Below are 22,801 nucleotides of genomic sequence, written 5' to 3'. Positions count from 1 at the left end.
TATTTTTATACAGTATTAAGATCAATCTTAATTCTATTAACAAAGAATCTAAAGTTATTTATGTCCTTTATTATTAGCAAATTAAACAACAATATTTTGGTTATTTTATTTTTGAACCTGACAAATAAACCTTTCACATATTTTGTTCAATCTAAATTAATTAGAAAACATCATAAAATGGAGTTATGTCCCTTTATTCACTAAACGCCAACTTGGTCATTAGAGACGTGCTTTTACCGAAAGGCGTAACAGGGTCAGAAACTAAGAGTAAAAAAATAATAAAATAACATGAACCTTTTGATAACTGATGGATAATGATGCAACAATTTGACAGGATACGGCATTATCCATTTGACAGGGTGTAGAAACGAAGGTACAATTCTTGTGTGGGAATTCCAATGTGGTCATGATAACCCAGTATCGACTCGATAATGTACATCTACGAATAATATATGGTTTAACACAATAATACGGTTCTAGATAGTTCTTGATATACAATAATACATAATATAGTGTTGTCTATGTAAAGAATGTATTGTATTATGTACTTAATAACTCCGGCACAAACCACGTGTACTTCTGTAATGTGCATTGCATAACTGCTATTTATAGAAAAGGGATGGTACTAATACAGCGTCTCAGTCGTTCACAGTACGGCGTGGAGTAAGATCCAAGTAGTGGTTGTTTGTGGTGTGTGGGCTGGAGACGAAAGCGAAAACTATTGTCGTTGCGTAAATGTCGCGATTAATATGTGTGTGACAGACCATTACTTTGACAACATTGAATGTTCGCCCTGCAGCACTGTTTGTGATAAAGCAAAAGCGAGGGGGAGTCTGGACACATGCCTCAAATATTGTAAAGGTACAGATATCAATTTACTAATTAATTATTGCTAAACGTAATTAACTGTTAATCGAATATTGTCACGCGTTGTTGCAAAATAATATCATCTTAGTCATCTTGTGAAAGGTTTTACCCATTCATTTTTTAAAACTATATTATGTGGGAGTTAATAATAAGCGCTAATGTTTAATACCATCTAGAAAATTTATCTATTTTACCACCGGTTTTTTACGTGGTGAAAACAGGAGTGCCGTTATGGCGTCCCGAACTTTAAACTTTAACCTTATAACACCACCGACCATTGTGATAATTACATGTATTACATAGGGGTATACTGACACAGCGGTTTACACGGTATATACTACACGTAGGTATACCATGGCCTGGTCAGTTATTTTCCCCGCCAATTTTGGTACCCTCATTCATATCTGGACAATGGATTCAGGAAACCCTGGCTTGGTTTCTACCTGCGGAGGCGTGAGGGCCAGGCTAGCTTTGAGTCGGCTCATTCCAATATGGGTAATGGAGGGGCGGGCGGCATTTAACTGGAAATCATCAATGTTCAGGAAAATCGAGAATAGTCTTCCATGCCTATAGAGATATGTGCATCAATTTTCAGAACTTTTGATTCGAACTTATTACAACACAAATGCCCCATTTTTCACTCACCTCATGGAATTTATTCCTCCCTGCAGTAAGTACCCCCCCCCCCCCAAAAAAAAAACAAAAAAACATGCACGATACAATGTATACGCGTATAGCGTGCCCCTATACGCGTATATAGTCCGATGTAAACCGCCAAGTAAATTCCTGTTGATCGAAAACAAGTTATAGCAGCAAAGGATCTCGAATGACGTATTCATTGTCCATTAACACTAGATTAACCCCTGCGTGTACGTGACAAGAAGTAGGGTCGCCAGTCTGACCCCTTCAGACTTTTTCTAGGTTTTCTGCGGTTTCCTCCCACTAATAAATCAGATTGATTTGTCTGGCTTTTGTCTCATGTCTTAAAAATTACATTTACGTTTTTTTTTGTTTTGTTTTGTTTTGTTAAATCGGGAATTCCAAATACAAAATCAATTCAAAAGCTTTACGTTTCATTTTTTTTTTTTTTTTTTTTTTTTGTTGTTAAATCGGGCATTCCAAGACTTTCTAATATGTTAATTCTCAACGGTCGAATACGTAAAATCAATTCAGTAATATGGATGGTACGGTTTTTTTGGGGGGTTTTTTTTTTTGTTTTCTTTTTTTTGTTAAATCGGGCATTCCTAGATTTTCTGATATGTTAATTCTCGACGGTCGAATATACAAAATCAATTCAATAATATGGAAATTGTATCTTTAGAAGTATGAAACAGTGCCATAATATTGATAGTATCAGCAATTTTGTAAAATTATTTTTTTTATCCTCGTCATGGACCATTTTAAAGACATCATTAAAGGGCCAATCCTGTACTATTTCCACGCCCACCTAGTCTGCCAGCTTATCAATTGGTGTAGGGGTAATTCTAATGAAAAGTTAGTTATGGGTTTTAATGGTTTTGCATATAGGTCTAGTTTTAAATTGATTTAGAGAGATAAATGGGGTTTAACGTCCACTCGACACAAACTATTTTGTGACTAACATATTATGGTTCAATTTTATTTCAATAATTCGCTTGCGCGCAGGGTTCTTTAGCAGTGGGAGAAAACCAGGGTACCAGTATAAAAACCACAAGGAAGGAGATGATATCATATTACTTGTCAAATTCTATTAAAGGTTTTAAAAAGTATCTCAAAACCGAACTTTTTAATCAAATCTACAACTGATTTTATACGGTTCTAGCTGTGTTTGTGTCAGACTTTTACCATGTGTACTAAATAATGTTCTCCGTTTTTTGTTTATGTCTTTTTTTATGGATTAATGTGTTGTGATTGTTGTAATTTTATATTAGTTGTACTTGGCGCTCTATAAATCAATTATATTATTATTATTACTGTCACGTACATGCGGGTCGAGACCACTTCATTTGAACCACTAACGCACACGCGTTAAACCGTTCGGCCACACAACCCTATGCCTTTAAACTGATTTAAAGCTCGTACAGGCCATGTTCGTACAGGTCATGTTTATTGCATTTATTTTTAGATCTATGTAACTATTTTTGGAAAGGGGGTTTCCGACTTACGAATAATAGGACAGTACAACTGTATACACGCTATTCGATCAAAGCTGTTTTGTCTATAATGAATTATATAAAATACAAATTTTGGATTAGGAACGAAATATTGATAAAATATTTTCACAACAGAATGCAGAGCGGCAATAAAGCCAATGAAAGAAAGAAAAATGGCATCACTGTCTATTTGTTGTTATTTTCTCGTCAACAGATTACTATGACCGCATGAACATGAACAGATCTCCTGATGGAGCCAACCGTAAGTATGATATACTTTATTACTAGTTTAGGCTTAATATTATTATTAAAGAACCAATACAATGTGCGAAATTCAATGCAAAACCAGTAAGAACTACCGGGGTTATACAATCCTATACCGTGTTTAGTTTTAAGACCTTTTTGTTTATACAATATGTATTATTCTGAACAAAAATGTCATATATATTAGTCATATAATACCTCAAACCCATGAAATTCTGGGAGCCACCATGGCTTAATGAACGAGGCGCGGACACAAACAGGGACTTCCGGGGTTCCGTCCAGCGTGACTTCCTTTTATCTGTGGTACAGGACGAAAGGGCTGATGTGGAACAGCGTCTAGTCGTTCGGAAAACGCACGCTAAAGAACCCTTGACAGTTGAAATTCAATTTTCATCTGGACAATATATCCTTCATAGCACACTGTATGACGTATGGCTGTCTTTATTATCTCGGTTGATGCAAGAAAGACAGGATGTTAAACCCCATTTCATCTTATGAAGTTCTACAAGAACACACAGAACATATCCCGGTCATTAAAGCAAAGTGGGTGGTTAAAACCGATCTTTATTATAGAACGGTGACAGGGGTAGATTTAACAGCTCAGCCAGTGGAACCGGGGCTGCCGCTTTTCAAAAAGGAACTTTTCTTTAACAAGGGTGTTGAGTAGCTTGTCCATTTTGGTGGAAGGAGTTTGCCGTCATTGCATATGCACAAGTACAAGGGGTCCAAGTGCTAGGGAAGGAGCGAGATGTAATCCGCCTGCTTTCCTTTCGGTAACAAAATTTCTTCTGCTGCCGTGGGTGGAAATTGGGAGGGAGAGGGTTGCCCCCGTGCTTACCCCAACCGTGGCCGTAGCATGCCAATAAGATACAATACCACAGACTCTATTGCTCTATTCAATCATAGGGCATTAAAATTGCATTAAACGACCGTCTTGGTTTGCATTAATTTTTTTTTTGTATTATAGAATCAAACTTGTATGTGGAGGTCTTGGTTCCAATACTAGTCATTGCTATCGTGGTGACTATTGTGGTTAGTGGCATTTTAATTCGGCGGAGAAAGAAACGATCACCACAGCCGCAACAACCCTTAGAGGAAACCAGGCTCACGATCGAAGAGAACTGTGATGCACCGATTAAACCTCAAGGAGATTCTGGGATTGATACCCGTCAATCACAGGATCTCAATTCACGTCAACGCGATGACCCACCAAGCAACCATGTCGATACTGGTTTATCGGAGACAATAGATCCCAGATATCTATATCCATATTCAGGTTAGCAAACATTGTGTAACTAAGATTTCGGAATTGGGCAAAATACGCTTTTAACAAATAAGGGATATGTGTGTGTGTTATGTGTGTTGGGAGGGGGGGGGGTACAAGATTTATGAAAATCGGTGCAGGAGGATTTTTAAGATATTTTATTTTTGGAAGAAAATACCATATCAAAACCTATATATATATACTACTAAGTTACCACATGTTACACTCAAACCGTTTGTTATTTCCATATGGTATGGTCGCGCAAGCTAGTCTGGTTGGTATCAGTTGCGTAGATATGATTGAGGAGAAACACACAATTTCGGACAGATAGATGTAAGAAAGTCATCCCAGTCTAAAAACTAAATGATATGCTGAGTGTACCTTCAGAGATTTTATATTGACAACTTAGTAATACGAAAATGAAACAGTCAACCATAACTTGGGAGTTATGAAGACCCCAAGGGAAGACAAATAAATAAGTAAAGAAAAGGGATATGGCAAATGTGTAACAAAATTGACATATTAAAAGACGAGGACCACGAAATGATATTATAAAAAAATAATTCAATACAAATTCCCCCCAAAATATAAACAAATTGCACCCCACGCCCTCACTGTATCCACAGTTACTATTTATTATGGTTATTTAGTAACGTGTCTGGTTATTTATATAATAAGCCGCGTGTACCGCTGATCATAGATTATTATAATTTCTTGTTGTGTAGACATTTTAACCGATTAAATGGCACGAATATTGTAATACGATTGGTTTAAACAATATTTTATTCAAGAGAAGATGTATTTAAAATTTATCATTTTGAAAAATGTTTCCGTAATACAATTAATATTCATGCCATTCCATGCTCTAGAGGGGTGATTATGAGTGTCTAAATAATAATTTAAATAAAATTTGAAGCCGCATAAATACATTCAATAGGAAGATGTAGTTCTTACACAATGCATCTTTAAGCGCCCACATGCTGATTACACGGTTGCGTAACTGAACTATAATTTCCGTTAATCTATATGATTATCTACTTTCAGAAAACCGTTCCGTTTGACTCTGGGTAATACAGAAATCGAAAGAAACAGGAAACCCTTTTAACCTAGATCTGCATCTAGTCATTATTGGGAGAGTACAGTATAGAAAACTATATATTATTATTATATCACAGTATGAACGTTTCGTTAAGCAGTGGCATAGTTATGCATTTATTTTGTTATCTTCCAGACAGCTTACACCAAATTTGTGATTAGGGACCTCTACATAAGTGACAAATTATATATCTATTGCAATTATTTTGAGCAAAAGTGTGGATGCGTCTGTATATATATTATCAGGCAAAGAACACTGCCTTTAGGCAACATTGTGAATGCATCTTATAGTTGTATGAAAGGGGTTGCATATCATTATTTTAAGATCTCATTAATACTATAACAGTGATGTGCGTATCAGGGAAGTTTGCTCAACATCAACGGCAGCACCATAATACCCCCTTTACCATCTCTAATGTACGAATGAGAATTTATATTTCATCAACGGTTTCCTTGCAAATGAAACTATTCATCCCAAGAAAATACTTTTATACGTGTATCCGTTCACATTTTGTTTGTGGACGCTATCCGATTTTGATGAAACTTGACATTTATGTTTATAACCCACAGATCTCGATCCCTGTCGATATTCATGCATATTGGACTGTAACTTCCTGGATTAAGGCCTCTGATTTTACGAAAAATCGCGTTTTTGTCTTGTGGATCACAATTTTCATCCTATTTTGATATATGTTTATGGCGGATTATGGCCACTGATTGCATGAAAAATCGCCTTTTAGCAAATGGACCCTTGTTCTCAGTCCATCTCTTGCAAAATGTGGCCGTATCTCGCATGCCAACCGCTTGTTTTTCTAAGATATAACAATATTCACACATAATTTATGTTATTTATTTGGAAACGCTTGTTTTTGTTCTATTTTACAAGTATCATGGTTTAGTTTAAGACTTAAACTTTTCAAACGGCAAATTGCCGAAATCTCGAGAAAGTGTTTAATTTCAATCAAAAGCTGTTATACGTGAATTTAAAACACTTAAATAAGGCCACACAAAATAAATGTCTTGTTTCTCGGGCAACTGACAGCTGAAACTGTAGGGAGGGAGGGCGGTTTCTTTTTTTTTTTTTACTCATTGATGGTGCAAAATAAAATTTGGCTATTGCTGAAAATTGTTGGGGCGGGAGGGCGGTCTTTCTTTTTTTTTTTTTAAATGAGAAAGTCATTACTTGTTTACGTTTTTGCTTTCCGTTATATTCAACTTTATTGTACATACTTAAAACATAAACCCAAAATCAAGTCTACTAAAACACTGAGACTGAACACTGACTGAAAGGAAAATAATTTTCCATATTTAATTCACATAATTGAAATTGGTTTAAAATAAAATTCCATACGACTATGTAATAGCCCTCCATAAAGACAACAATATTTTTAAAAACTAAGCCTCTTTCACCAGGTGTATCAAAAATAATAATCATGGTAAACAGTATTTAAAACTAAATCTAGTATCGCCGGTTTATTTATAATTATTTACCGAATTCCAACCAATGCATGTCACACCGTGTCATCGGTATTGGAGATTGCCGGAAATACTGTTTCTTGGGATATTCGGTGTGTTTCTCAGGATATTCGGTGTTCTATCCGGTGTTTATATTGAATGACTATTTAAATCTAACTAACAACTGGTCAGTAAAACCATCAAATCGGTAATCCAATTATTATTTTCCGGATTATCGAAACTACCGTAAATGTGCTAATAATGACCCAGATTCTAAGGTATGCATTATGACGACTATCGTCATCGTATCGTATTCTTAGCTATAATTAATTAACCTGTTCTACGGTTCATTATTTTATCAATAGGATTTTCCAAACAAGGACCGACTGAAGCCGGCAATAATGAGCCGATTACGATCGAATGATGGAAATATTGTCGCCAATGACTTTTAACACGAATCAAATTCTAGTTTATCAGGGGAGGTAATTAATATCACGTGATACAAAATGGAGGTTCTTTCGATATCAATAAAAAAGGCAAATCTGCCAAACTTCGCCATTGTTCGGATAAAAAAGACAGCATGTTCATCTGAATCAGTTTTAATACATTTGAATAGATATACATGTATGGCGGATGTAGGTACATGCGGGATATTTTTTTTACGACTTGCTTGTCGATGTGCGGGCGGGCGTTACATATTTTTTTTTTTTCATCAAGACTAATAAATAGACTGCACGCGCAACCAATTTTGCGTGCGGGCGGTGCCCGAGAAACAAGTTATTTTATTTGTGTTGCCTAATATATCGTAATTTACTTTCGCTTTTCATTTCTCAATCATTTATGTTGAAGTCTTTTGTAACATTTCAATTAAGTTCATTATGCTGTATGTATAACAATCTCATTTCATCCGTATCGGAAATGTTATTTGTTGACTATTCATGTTATGTGTATTTTAAAATGGTACTTAAGTCTTTCAATAGAAGGTAAATAACAGACAAATGGTGTACATTTTGTTGTATAAAAGAGCATTAGGTAACAAAGAAGAACACGGATAAGATTTATATTAGTGTAAATCCCCGAGATGCTTGTGATCAAATTTGCTTTATTTACATAAAATATTACATTTCTCTTTCTATTCAAATTTATAAGAAGTTTATAGAGTATGAAAATGATTTAATTTAAATTAATAAAAATTAAATATAAAATAGGAAATTAAATAAATAAAACAAATGTATTTCCCTATTATTTAGTCATTATAAACTTATTAGCCACTTTTATAATTTATGAATACTAAAGAATCTGTAGGTAGGTCTAAACCATAGCCTTGGGTAGTGTCTTGTGTTTGGAACGAGGAAGGATATGCTTACATCTTCTAGATCATATGAAACCACCTCCCGGATGAGGTCTGAAAGATAATACACTGTGTTTTTACATTTGTTACACTTTTAATTCATCTCCCTAATTAGAGGTAGTTCAGCGTAGTTCTAAACGTAGTTGGACCTTCAAGAAACCCATGAGTTGACCGTGGTTAGCCCAAAATGTTTCAGCGGTGATCTTGGATGCCAAGACTCTATTGGGGCAGTAGTATGAACGTACTTGACCGTAATTGACCCTAATCGACCGCAGTGTTTACCCTAGTTAGTCGTAGTGTTTACCGTAGTTGACCGTAGTAAAACGGCACCCTACTCCAACCTAGTTGACCGGTGAAATACGTTCAAATGAACTACAGTCAACTACGTGCGTCGCTGTAAGATGTGACCGCGGCGTTGAAGCTCTAAAATACGTCTGACTATATGGTCATCTGCTACAGTGCTGAAATTTAACAGAAATGATGACCCATAACACACGACACGATAATATGGACTACAAATTACTTACATCTAGCAACGTTACAAACATTCAAAGAAAGAATGACGACGTACAGTAAAGGTAATAAACACTCACCATATTAATATTTGTGACCACGAGTTCCTCCTTTTACCAGTACCCCAAACAGCAAACCATTAACACTATTAATTCTACAATAGCACCCGGAAACTCCACCGCAAAGTCAACCAGAACTGACCCATCACCCATACTCGTCAGAATACCATTTAAGTTCAGTTCATCATACGACATCAGAATTCAGGAACAGTCATAAACTTTTGCAGAGGCATTACCCTAAAATACTCGCTCCGAGTCGATGGAAAAATCAACACTACCATCCAACAAAAACCAAAAGGAAGTTCCGTGTTTGACTTGACTTGAAGTCTGGCTTAACGTCCGCTTCCACTTAAGGTGATGAATGCCGCTTAACACCTACTGAAAATATCGAACCCGAGACGTTCCCAACTTTTGTTTAAACTGTTATCTTTGTATGCTCTGCTTGGTGGATGCAATGATAGAATAAAATTTTATCTTCCTGTCGATAAGTCTGTTCCATACTGTCTCGACTACCATGACCAGATCGTAAATGTTTTTAAAAAAGGTTATTCCCAAGTCTATTTTCGTGACTAATATGGGCTTTCCCATTGGTGTTAGTGGGCCGATAAAGTTTTCCCCGGGATTTTCCAGCGTGGTTTCTTCCCTGTCTGCAGTGTAGGACGTAGAGCCCGACCGGGAACTGTGCCTAGTCATTCGGTGGGGCGAAAAACCAAGGTCCCGTATACACGTTCGTGTGCACGTAAGAGAACCCATGGTAATCGAAATTCAATGAAGAGTAGGCAGAAACTCCGCTGTATGGGCATAATCCCCCTTATAGCTCAATGTATGGCTCGTTGCAATTGATATTTATAGAAAGTTTTCTTCCAGGACTAGTTTTGTACCGATCGTCACGGATACGTCGAGAAAAAAGAATCTCGTGTAAATGGCATGTTTTAGTAGATTTCGAATAGTTTAGTACTTTCTTCAACGGTCTTAAATATTTTAGAATCAGTAATGTCTGATCCGTGTGATAAATTTTATTATTTTACGAATATTGGCTGTTATCACTGAGGAACCATTTGTGACAAAGCAGAAGCCAGGGGAAGTTTATATACATGTTTGAAATACTGCACAGGTAGAGTTAACACATTTATTAAATAATGGGTCGATGTCAGAATCTAACCACCTTCGTTCACTAACACTAAATCCTACCCGATTTATCTTTATCTTTGTTCAATGTAAGTCAAATACTAATATGTCCAACTAAAATAATAACCATGCTAGAAATACCTTTTTTGGAAAGGCTATTACTATGATTTTGTTTCTGTCTTGACGTTTTTCGCACATGATTTGTGTTATTTTGTTATTTATATATTTAGATTTAACACGGGGAAAAAAAATTAATTGCTTCTGAAACCTGACGTTAATATTGCCATATAAAATCAATGGTTTAGGTGAGAGAATCAGTTAGTTTATTAGCTTAGATTATAAAGTGATCACCTAATCATTTACAACAACCACGGTAGAAATTATTTTTGGAATGGTTATTCCCATGTTTTTTTGGGCTTTCCCTATCCTGCATGAATACGGCAAAGTAATAGTCCGAACCATACCACTTGGCCTTGAAAATGATTTGTATAATCGGTCAAAGGGCTATTTTTAGAAAGGTGTTTTCCAGCTTAGTTACACTGTTAAACTGACGTAAGCGTAATTTTTATGTATAAAGGCCTCAAATTTCATGGCGAACATCGTTTAAGCTTTAGAGACAGACATTGCTAAAAGTTGCTACAACTGTTAGAACCGTGTAAGGGACAAGACTTAATTATTACGATCGGCTAAATAAATTTTCTGTAGTCTGCACCCAGATAACCCTCGTATAAGAGAGTTATTTCCCTTGCTTTATAAACATGAAATATATAGGTCTGAGTGTGGTCTAATCAGGACGCAGAGAGGATTTTTATGTGTCTGTGCAAAACAAATTTTGCACCTCCCATCCCTGTACCAGATTATTGCATCGGTAATTAGATCGGTGGCTCTGCGGTACGAATACCGTCCATACCGAAGAAAATATAATGAAAAAAATATTTATTTTTACTTGCCTCGGGAGTTTAATTATTATCTTATTGGTTTATTTTACTGTAACGTCCTTTATATTGCCCAGAGCAGTGGTTTGTAGAAACGTTGATAAATCAACATAAACGGAACCAGGAAAAGAATAAGGTCTTACCGAGATGCATGTGGACATATCCAGCTAAATCAAGTTTGAAGTTAGCGGGATTTACCCGAATGGAAATTAATAAAAAATCTGGAAAGTTACAGTTAAATGTGGAAAGGCAGCGTCCGGGTCCGAATGAGGGAGACGTTTATAGTCAATTTGACCTAGAAGACTAGGACATTATTTCTAAAGAAGATCCAGTATTCTTTCGGAGTATCAAACACACATTACCCCCTGGGAATTATTCATTAAAGTGATGGACTTGTGTTTATTGTGTTATTATTGTTCAAACTACTGACATTTTATATGTTCACTGATCTCTAATTATTTGCCTTTAATTTATAAAGTTTTGGATAAGATTTATTATTACATTCCCGTTCAAAATGTTTCCATCTATCATGAACTTTGTCACCAAGTATAATTTGTTCTTTTTCAAAATAGCATGATAATTCTTTTTTAAATACCTTCAAAATTGGTTTATTTTCTCTAAGCCGTTGTTTATATATATGTAACTTAGCTAAACTATATATCAAATTTGGAATTTTGTTATCATCAGTATCAATGCCAAATAAACATTTTATCAAGGTGATATCAAAATCATTGTTTGCCTTTAGTTTAATCCAGCTTCCTAATTCTTTCCAATATACCTGTACATGTTCACAGCTGTAATAAAGATGTATTAATGATTCAGTTTCTTTTTTGCAAAAGGTACATAAATCTGATTTAAAAATTCCAATTTTAGCTAAAAATTTATTTGTACCAATTATTCTACTATTGAGTCGAAATTGAAACCATTTCAGCCTAGTATCGACGGTGAAATCAAATGTTTGCTTGTAAATACGAGCCCATTCTTCTAAAGTTAATTTCATTCCTAGATCTAATTCCCATGAGTTTTCGGATTTAGTTTTTTGAATTTTTTTATCTAAGAAATGTGTGTAGAAATATTTTGCCCCAGTATCAAACATAGAGATGAATTCAATAATTTGAGGGTAAATGGGTAATATTAACCTGACATCTACTGTTTTAGCATTTATGTTGTTTAAAGTAGTCCATTTAGCAAGAAGTGATTGTTTTAATCCATACAGGTCTGTAAAGTGTGGAGAGAAATTATAGATAGATTTGAACGTGTCGTATGTCATAAAAACACCTTTATCGAAAAGATCATAAACATACTTTATTCCTTTTTGATGCCAAACATCAAAATATATTGTTTTATTGTTTATTTTTATATTTGAATTGTACCACAATGGCTGACGTAGAATATTATGTATTTCGTTATCTTTCGGTTTTAACTTAATTAGCGCAATACTTATATAATTAAAAACCTCTTGCCAGAAAGACAATTTTGTACGCTTTGATAGTTTATAGAAATAATCATCCCCGAAAGAGCCAACCAACAACTGTTTATCTGGTAAAGAATTAACTAACAATTTTGCCCAGGCAGTGTTTTGATGTTTTAATAATCTTCTAAACCAAGTAATTTTTAACGACTTTCAGTATGCTATTATATCAATCATTTTACATCCACCATTTTCAAAATTTTGAACCATAGTTTTTCTGGACACTCTTTCAGCTTTATTACCCCAAACAAATTTATATAACGATTTCTCTATATTTTTTAAGTAAGATATATCCGGTGAAGGTAGACTTGTTAGTAAATGATTTAATTTTGGTACTAATATTGACTTTACGACAGTTATTCGACCGAGTACAGTTAAATTTCGTTTAGACCAATTTGACATCAAGTGACAAACTTCTTGAAACTTAACATTATAATTCAGGTCTATTATCTTATCGATATCAGTACTGTATTTTATTCCTAGGGCCGTAAATTCCGATATTTCCCAGATTAAATTTTTTTTAACATTTAAAAATCGTTCTTGACTTCCTCTTAATGAACCTATCCAAACACAACAAGTTTTTTCCAAGTTTGGTTTTAAACCTGAATATTTTGCGAATTCATTAAGAAGATTCAAGGCCTGTCTAAGAGATTTTTCGCTACCGTCAAGTGTCAGAGCAGTGTCATCCGCATATTGTACGATTTTTTGGTTTTTATTCCCTAAATTAATTCCTTTAATGTCTTCCTCGTTTCTTATTAAACTACCCAAAATTTCAACGCATAGCAAAAAAACATAGGGCGATAACGGATCGCCCTGTCTACAGCCACGTCCGATGGCGAAGAACTCACTCGATTTACTAAATTGTTTAACACAGAGCTTAAAATCAGTATTAAAAATGTTCACCCATTTCCTGATTTGTTGTCCAAAATTAAAGAATTTTAAAGTTTTATCAATAAATCTCCATGAAATGTTCGAATGTTGCTATAGTTTTGCACGTTTATATTTATTCTGCATAAGTAATTAATATATTAAATCGATATTATCGATGCTGTAGATTAATTCATAAACACTTTAGCATATAAACATCTTTCGAATATTGTGTTTCATTTAATCCTTTCATTTCAAATATTAGTTAATTCATAGTATAGCATTTTATTATTGTCAACATTTTAATAATTTATTATTATCGTCGGCTAAGTTATATATGACGTCATACGCCATTCAGATTATATCTATAATGATGAACAGTTATTGCTCTTCGGCCGTAGACTTTATTTTCGTGATTACATAAGCGAGTAACACAAACTGTGGCCTCTAGAGGGTCAACAACTTTGTTATACCATATTTTTACACTATTTGCGTACAAGGGGGCGGCCATTGTGTCCGTCAATTTTAGTCCGATTTTTAGTCTGATGAAAATGTGGGCGTATAAAAAAATCAGAAATCAGATTAAAAGGAATAAGCTCCCGCGTATCGGGAAAACTGAGACACATACACTCCGTAAGCTGGTGATAATGGAATGTTACTACTAATAAATGGAAAGTTGACAATCGGAAAGTCAAAGTCAACACGTTTATCGTACAATTTAACACCCATTTTATGGCAATTGTCAAAATCGAGACGCAGATCCATGTAAGAAGCGTAATTGTCACTGTCAGTAGGGTGTTTAATTTCGAGCTCATCAGGATATATGAATTCTACATAATCACTAAATTTAGGATTATTCAGTGATAGAACATCATCGATATATCGATAAGTGAAATTAAAACGAGTGAGTGTATATAATCGGCTTCGTTTTATTTCTTTTATCCCACCGCACCACCGAAGACACCAAAAAGAGTTCTTTAACAAACATTAAACATTTACTGACTTAGTTACTTCGTACGTACCATGACAGTACATAATCATGTCGTTAGCCGCTGTCAATGTATCATACATATGATTGTCCTCTACGACATTTTCCGCCATTTAATCACAGAGTCTACTAGACGCTTAAGTCTCACAGGGTTCTCGCAACTGTTAGCTATTAGATCAACAGGTAAGCAAAGAAGTCTCACCCAGAATGTACAGAAAGTACAGAATTATATTTGTAATATACGTGTTTAAAGGGCGATTTGTTTCAACGAAAGAAACCAAAAGTATAAATCAAGAATACTTAAGCCTACTTACATTTATATCAGTTTAAAACTTCAAATGTGTTTCTTGAAACCTTGATCTATTTTGTAGTCTATACATAGTTTCTACAAGTTCCATTTGAAGGAACGCTGCATCTTCCACGGGGCGTATTTGCGGCTTGATTTGTCAAGAAGAGCATCTTTGGTTCTCCGTACTAAAACAGAAATGAACATGAAACCAACGAGGGTTACGATCAATAATCCAACTTTCTACTTTTACTTTCTTCGGCACGTGAAATTCAAATCCCTAAAGATATTCTGTTAGTCAGCTACCGTTTAAGTTTAAATTTTTCCTGATTTACGTTGCAAAAATAAGTCACACACGGAAATGATTCCCAAATAGAAGTATTTGCCTCAGATATATCTAATAGGGAAACCGTAATGGCTATTTTGGGTAGCCCAAATAATCGACACCGAAACTAATCAAACAAAGCCGAAACGAACTGAAACGAGTTGTATATTCATCGAGCATGATATTTAGTTTGACGTGATTTAATTCTAAACTAGAGATTCTGAAATCTGTCAAACCCATCGCTGTAGTATACCAGAAGTTTGGAGAACACGAATTATATTGGTCCATTTCAAAAGAAAACCATGTATCTTTCTCGTTTTCTGTTCGATGTGTTTCTTGTCACTGTTCGGAAAATGTATTCCAATATGTAAAATCCTACAAATCACGTATTCAGATCGATATGCACATCTACAACAAGCATTTAACTACAAAAATATTATAATTAACGTTCAATTTTACAACTTTTGCTGCCATTTTGTTACGTCATATGTCGTGAACTCGATATAATTTTAGCTACCCGAGTTCTCCAGTAGAAACCACGACTTCCGAGCCAATTTTTGTAGTTACGAACGCTATTTACCATTTCGTTAGTCGTATTTCTCATAAAACCGAGGAGTAACGAATACGGCATAAAACTATATCGAGTTCAGAACATATGACGTAACAAGATGACAGGCCCAGTTTGCAAAGTTGAACATTTTGAACGGTAATTATACTATTCTTGTAGTTAAATGCTTGTGGATGTGCATATCGATCTGATTTATAGGGTTTTAGATATTGGGATACATTAAACAGAAAACTAGAAAAATAAACGGCTTTCTATTTTATTCCAACTTGCTATTTTAGGACGGTACGGTCTATATCAACAAAAATGTTCCAGTAACGTGAGAGAATTCCATAGGCACAAACTAGGTCTTTTCGGGACTAACGAACGTTTCTTTAAATTTAAAATGTCTACGTACCGCAACAATTAATTAGATATTACCAGTAGATCTATGGTAAGCTAAATGACCGTGCCGCTCATCGACATTTGCATTATTTGACAATTGACCCTATCTAATTTTGCACGACTTAATGTACGATAAAATGTTTTCAGATTCATTATTTAACATTTAATTAAGAAAACAAATCCAATATAGGCCATCAACTGATATTCCTTTTAGCGATTTAAATTTCACAAATGGTGATTATGGTTTCGATTCCCCGATTGTACGTGACAAGGGGTAGGGCCGCCTGCGTACCTAATGGGTTTTCAGGCGCGGATGTGGGACAGGATGGGCACTCAAAGCGCGAGATAATGATATAGACATATGTGATATCACAATTAATGCTTTGCATCAATAAAATTGAATCACAATGTCATGGTGTTTTTTCATAATACAAATTGACGTCAAACAGGATGTTGGATTTCTCTGTTTAAAAAGATCAATGTGTATGTATATACGCCAAAATGACGATAGAGACCATGTATTTCTCAAAAAATTTCAAGCGGAGGTGGGGGGGGGAATACATTTTCTCAGGAACCTGGCAAACCCCCTGCTGTAAAAATTCCTGGATCCGCCCCTGGTTTTCTCCGGCTCCCCCGGTTTCCTCCCACTGCTAAAGATCACCACGCCCAAGCGAATTATTGAAATGAAATTGAACCATATCCTAGTCCCGAGATGACCTAGTTTGTGTGTCGAGTGGACGTTAAACTCCACCCCTCTCTCTCTCTCTCTCTCAGTTAGAATTAATCACGCCAAACTAAATATCCTGCTCTATGAATATACACCTCGTTCCCTTTATTTCCGGCTTTGTTTGGTCAGTTTCGGTGTCGATTATTCGGGCTCCCCAAAATAGCCATTACGGTCACCCAATTAGATATACAGCATATGATTTGTTTGGTTGCCTCGATTTTATTTTTAGAAATTATTACATCTATTGACGCAATGTTACTATAAATAGACTGTTCATAATAAAAAACGAATTTCCTTCCAGTTATTTAGTATTTCTAAGAACTTGCTGATGTAATGACTTTAATAATAAGCATAAAATTCGTCAGCACTGGTTTTACACCATGCGGTGTGAGGGTATAAATACGAAAACATTCTAACATCTTTTTAACAGAAAGCAACACACGAACTGCATGCAGTCCATTATTAATACGAGACGCATTTTAAAGTACACCACACATCATGGAGGCCATTGTTGGAAGTAAAGTGGAAAAGGTCAACGGTGACGTCATACCTGTCAAGTCAATCTGTGGACCGAGAACCATAATTGGTAAGTAGAGATTGTTTACGAGTTCTTTCGCAATGGAAAACCAAACGGTTAAACATATTTTTTTTTTTTTTTTTTTTTTTTTTTAAACTTCATAATAACTAAATGTCAAAGAATTAAGCACTAATATCATGCAAAATTTACTATTGATAAACGGTCTACCATATTTATAATTGGGTGCAAATGTTTCTTTCTGTTCAAAAAATGTAACGACGATAACATAGAAAGTTTTATAATCTTATAAAATATTTGTTGTATTTTGTTCGAATGAATCTCCTTTAATTAATCCAATAATTGATATAAAAAACAAACAGAAATTTATCGATTTCATGCCAAATAACAAAATCGAAAATGTTTTTAATGTATCGGGTGTCCAATTCTTTTCTTGGTTCTTTTATTTATAGATATTTTGTAATATCATGATTATTTCTTGAAATGTATGACTAACCGGGACACAATCGATCCTGATTTTGAATGCATTAAAGTCGGTTCGATTAAAGATAACAATAATCTGTTACATAAATCACCTAACCTATTTATGATACTTTCAAAAATAATTAAACATTTTGGCAAGATACCCGAATATTTAAGGCACGCTTTACTTCGGACCAACAATGCCACGTTCCATGTCAATCGTACTATAGAATTGGCGGAGCCTTAGAGTAAGGATTGGTTGTCACATTATGATATTATTATGGTATTTGATTTTTTTTTTTCTATTAACAGGTATATTATTTACATGGTCAGAAAGCATACTATGCCAACAATATCTACCAAAAGTCATTGAGTTCTACAAACGTTACCACATTAAAAGTAACAAAAACGGAAACTTCCAAGTTATTGCTCTTATTGATAACGAAAACACAGAAACGCAATGGGAAGCGTACCGCAAAACGATGCCATGGCTGGCCGTTCCATACAGTAACATTCAAAATCTGGTAAGCTTACAATTACGCTTAGTATTTAGATCATGCGGGTACTTTTTACCTGGGCAAACAAAATAGTTTAAGTCTAGATGATCTACTTTGATCAATTTGATATCGACTGGGGTAAAAGTAATTTTAAGGTAATTAAACATCGAGTGATCATGATCTACAGGTAACTTGACTGATAAAGGTAATTTGTAAGTGGTTAAAGGGACCATCCCGATTTTAACAGAGTCTCAGAAATAAAAGACCTTGTACGTATGGAATTTAAACGACAAAAATAGAGAAATTGTGTATTTACTTTGTCTCAGAAATTCAGCTCAAAACATTGAGTAGTTTGGACGTGAACGTCAAACCAGCTTATCTTGACACGTAACCCTTTTAAGATTTCTTTCTAATTCCTTTGGCGATATGCCGGGATGCTCTGTGAAATAAACAGTGTCTAGCGTCACTCTAAGACTAGTCACTCCGCTTTTTCGTGCCGCATCAGTATTTGGACTCAGACTAGCAATTATTTGCCCATTGACTTCAATGTTAAATGACTGTAACATCACAGGCTGTAGCTTTTTGCTCAACATTCCGTTGGTTCCAATCTTTATAGGCACAATGGGGACAACATTTGGCAATCTCCTCATCATAATTTTGTAGGGGGTTGACCATTTAGATTTTTTGCTAAACGGATTTGAAGTTGACAGGGGTGAAAATCTCACTTCCGACACAATGATTGCTCTGCAGAAAGACACTTTACACCCCCTATCCCTCCGCTGTAATATCATCAGTATTACCCAAAACTGCTATGAAATTGCAAATTTGATCCCTTTTCTCCAATTCTAGACCAAAAAGTCAACCCAAAAATGCAGGAAGAGGGGAGAAAAAAAATTAAGGGAAAAATTGTCTATTTATAACTCGCACTACATTCGTGAAATAAAGGGAAATAATTACTAATCTTAGTCCATTTGCTTTATCAGTTGGACACAGCTCATGAAATAAAGGGAAATAATTACTAGTCTTAGTCCATTTGCTTTATCAGTTGGACACAGCTCACCAAATATTTCTACGCCGTCACCCACGAATGTAGGGCAAAAGTTATTTTTAGTCTTTCTCTCCCTTTTTCCCCCTTTTGCATGGCGATTTTTGTTGACTTTTTGGTGTAGAATCGAAGAAAGGGGTTCGAAAATACATTTTCTACCAGGTTTTGCTGAATATTCATGATTTTGAGGCGGAAGGATACAAGAGTTGAGAGGTTGGTTAGGTTGAAATGTAGGGTCCAAAATTGCATGTTTTCTTGTCTCTACTTCCAGCTTGTGTATCTCAAGTTTTCCATGGTGAACCTCATACATGCTTTTGGTCAAGAGGTTGCCACATGTTGCTCCATCTGTGGTAGAAAGCGTTCTACCCAACGAAAATTTGGGAAAAAGTTAGAGTCGGTCTAAGAGACGAGAATTAACATTAAAGTCAATGGGCAAATGTTTAGTGATCTGTGGCCAGTTATTCGGGACGTAAATGGCTGTGAATGCGGCCATTTTGATTTTGTTTATCTGACTGCTTGACACTCGAAACAAAATTGTTCTATAGACCCTTACTTTCAAATTGGTACTGAAAACGAAAGTTTTGCATCAATTTATAATTACCCCACTATAATTACAATTCCAAAAAAAGTTACAGGACAATTTTCAGCTATAGGTTGTGGTTTGTCTGGTGTCCATGGGAATGCAAAACAAACCGATGAGCGATCTTGGAAATTCTATTAGTACATGCTATAAAGGAATATCGATAATCCCCCCCACCCGCACATCGAAAGTAGGGGTTGTAGACGACATTTCGACACCAAAAGCGTTGTAAAATATCAACTCATTTTAAAATCTTTGTTGATTATTTACCATTAGTTCTTTGAATACGTCCACAACAAGTTTTAAAATACAACAATTCGGGTGTAAAAGTAAATAATGACTTGAGTACACTACTTTGCCGCTCTCAAAATCATTTAATACATTCAAAAGTGGTAGTCTTCGACCATCCAAAAATGAAATTCGGCCATATTAAACCTGGATAATCGCGCCTTAGAGGGTATTACTTTTGATGTCAAATATATATTGTAGCTCAAAATGGAAATTTATTGGATTCCTATTGGTCGAAAAGTGGCGTCGAATGAGTATAACATTGCTCTAAACTTCCTGGACGACTCGCTGCGAATGAATATTTTCTGGGTAATATTTTCTGTTTACAGTGGCTAAAAATTCTACACCTCAAAACTTTATTCTAGGAAATGATTTTTTTACTTGTATGTCATCAACAATGAAATTCAACCATTGGCTTATTGAAACACACACCTGAAACGCACAAAAAACAAAGTTAGTGAGTGTATTTGAAAGATGATAAGTAAATTTCATTTCAAGGCTGGTCTGACAATAATAATAATGGTTGCTATGGTCATTATGTCATAATCAGACTGGTTAAAATCGAAGATTTTCAACAAGTGAATAAAAATACTACAATTTATTGAACTCCCTATGGACCGTAAATAACTGATAGTGATATATTTTTAAAAAGAATATACACAAGACCGGTTGATACTGATATGAATAAGACAGAAACTAATTATTTTATACACTGGGTTTTTTGCGAAGAAAAAAAATAACATCGTCGAAATGACAACACAAGTAAGCATAGCAACCGCATGTGTACGCTACACAGCATATCTACACGGTCACACGAGTGTATGGCCATTTATTAAACATGACATGCAATATATTTCGAACCTATTCACTGCTGGATTAGTTACTTATGCCTGAATACATATCCGGTAATTTTTCCCTCACGATTATCAGACGTGTTATCCTGTATTTCACCCAGAATTGAAAACAAATTATGTCCTTTGGTGTACGTGTCATCTAATTCGTTCATGTCCAAACCATAAAATTCTTCTGTTCGCCTAATGTAATGATTCACGACGATAGCTTAAATCACCTACTTATCACCTACAATGGCACAAAATAAACATTTAAGACAAACGAAGACATCATTTTCTAAAAATCAATTCGGCGTGGCTTCTTATTCTTTAACAATAATATTGGGTGTTTTTGTTTTTATACGCCTACATTTTCATGTGGACGTATAATTATTGTCGTCGCCCCTGTCCGTCCGTCCGTCCACAATTTGTTTGTGGATACTCTACAGGTCACAATTTTTATTCGATTTTGGCGGAACTGAAAATATAGATCTCGGTTCCATTCGATATTGACATAAATCGGACCATAACTTCATGGATTATGGCCCCTGATTATACGAAAAATCACGTTTTTAACTTGTGGACACTCTACAGGTCACAATGTTCATCTGATTTTGATGAAACTGTGAAATGCTTGTTTATAACAAAGAGATCTTGGTTCTTTCCGATATTTGCACATTTGATCATAAATTCCTGAATCATGACCCCTGATTGTACGAAAAATCTTGTTTTTAGCTTGTGGTCCCTCTAGAGGTCACAATTATTATCCGATTTAAAATTTAAAAAAAGAGCATATATATTACCGTTACACCCTAATAACGGCTGAATTCGAATTTCGTGAAAATGTGACCAAAACTGCCGCACAAATGGACACCCCTCCTACGCAAATAGTGTAAATATTTGGTATATCAAGGTTGTGGGTCCTCTGGAAGTCACAATTTTGATCCGATCTTGATGAAGCTTGACATGTATCTTTATAATTATAATTATAGTCCTTGATTGTACAAAAAATCTCTTTTTGTTTAGCTTGTTCTCTGTCCATCTCTTGCAAAATGTGGGCGTATCTGCTTGGCAGCCACTGGTTTTCATTACACGCGCCATCACTATATGCAATTAATATCCTTCATATTTTAATTTGATTTCAGAAAAAGAGATTCTCAAACGTTGATGGTTACCCTACTCTACAAATGTATGATTCTGTTAGTGGAAAACTTCTTTCTCCAGATATAATGAGCAGAGTTCTACAAGGTTCTTACGACCCTTTCGAGATGAATGGCAATGACTATGTTGATAATCTAACTGATATACACACCCACATTTAATTTATTAAGTTATGAGCCAATAAAACCCAAGTTGCAACCATGTTTTTGAATGTGATTTATTAGATATTTATTTTAGAATTTGTGTCTCATCTTTATTTTATATGTAATTTGTTTTTACTATCTTATGTATTTCTGTTTTATATAATGTACATTTCGTCTCACATAATTCTGAGTGAGTTATTTGATTACTTCGTATATTCTATTATTGAATAATATGATGTACTTATAACTGGTGCGCGGTTAATAAACTACTACAATTACATTCAATGTGGACGTATATTGTCCGGTAGTCACCTGCGCTGGATGACGATGGCTATATTAACAATAGAATCAGTTATAATTATTGTTATTGAATGAAATAACTAGACTGTTATACACGCCCACATTTAAGAAAATTAAATTTGAAATTGTCATAAATTCTAGTCATCATTTGAAATCATCGTATGGTTAATAAACATTATATGTCTATTATTGTTTCCAGTTGTTAGGAAATCATTTTGTCGGTTATTTTCCCTGTCAAATTTGAACTTTTTAAATTTGGAATTTTGCTGTTCTGATTTATGACC

General features: G+C 35.0%; 1 long non-coding RNA gene across 1 annotated transcript; it reads left to right on the top strand.

Moving 5' to 3' along the window:
- The first annotated feature begins 631 nt into the window (after nucleotides 1-631).
- LOC126811860 (uncharacterized) lies at nucleotides 632-22,703 on the top strand. The gene is made up of 7 exons (XR_007675756.2): nucleotides 632-861; nucleotides 3,214-3,261; nucleotides 4,231-4,539; nucleotides 5,572-10,114; nucleotides 17,107-17,262; nucleotides 17,986-18,197; nucleotides 22,059-22,703. It is a non-coding gene; the product is annotated as an uncharacterized LOC126811860 (long non-coding RNA).
- Nucleotides 22,704-22,801: the final 98 nt, after the last annotated feature.

The sequence above is a fragment of the Patella vulgata genome, chromosome 2 (assembly GCF_932274485.2).
Source record: "Patella vulgata chromosome 2, xgPatVulg1.2, whole genome shotgun sequence".
Classification (NCBI taxonomy): Eukaryota; Metazoa; Mollusca; class Gastropoda; family Patellidae; genus Patella; species Patella vulgata.
This window is presented reverse-complemented; position numbering and strand designations above follow the sequence as displayed.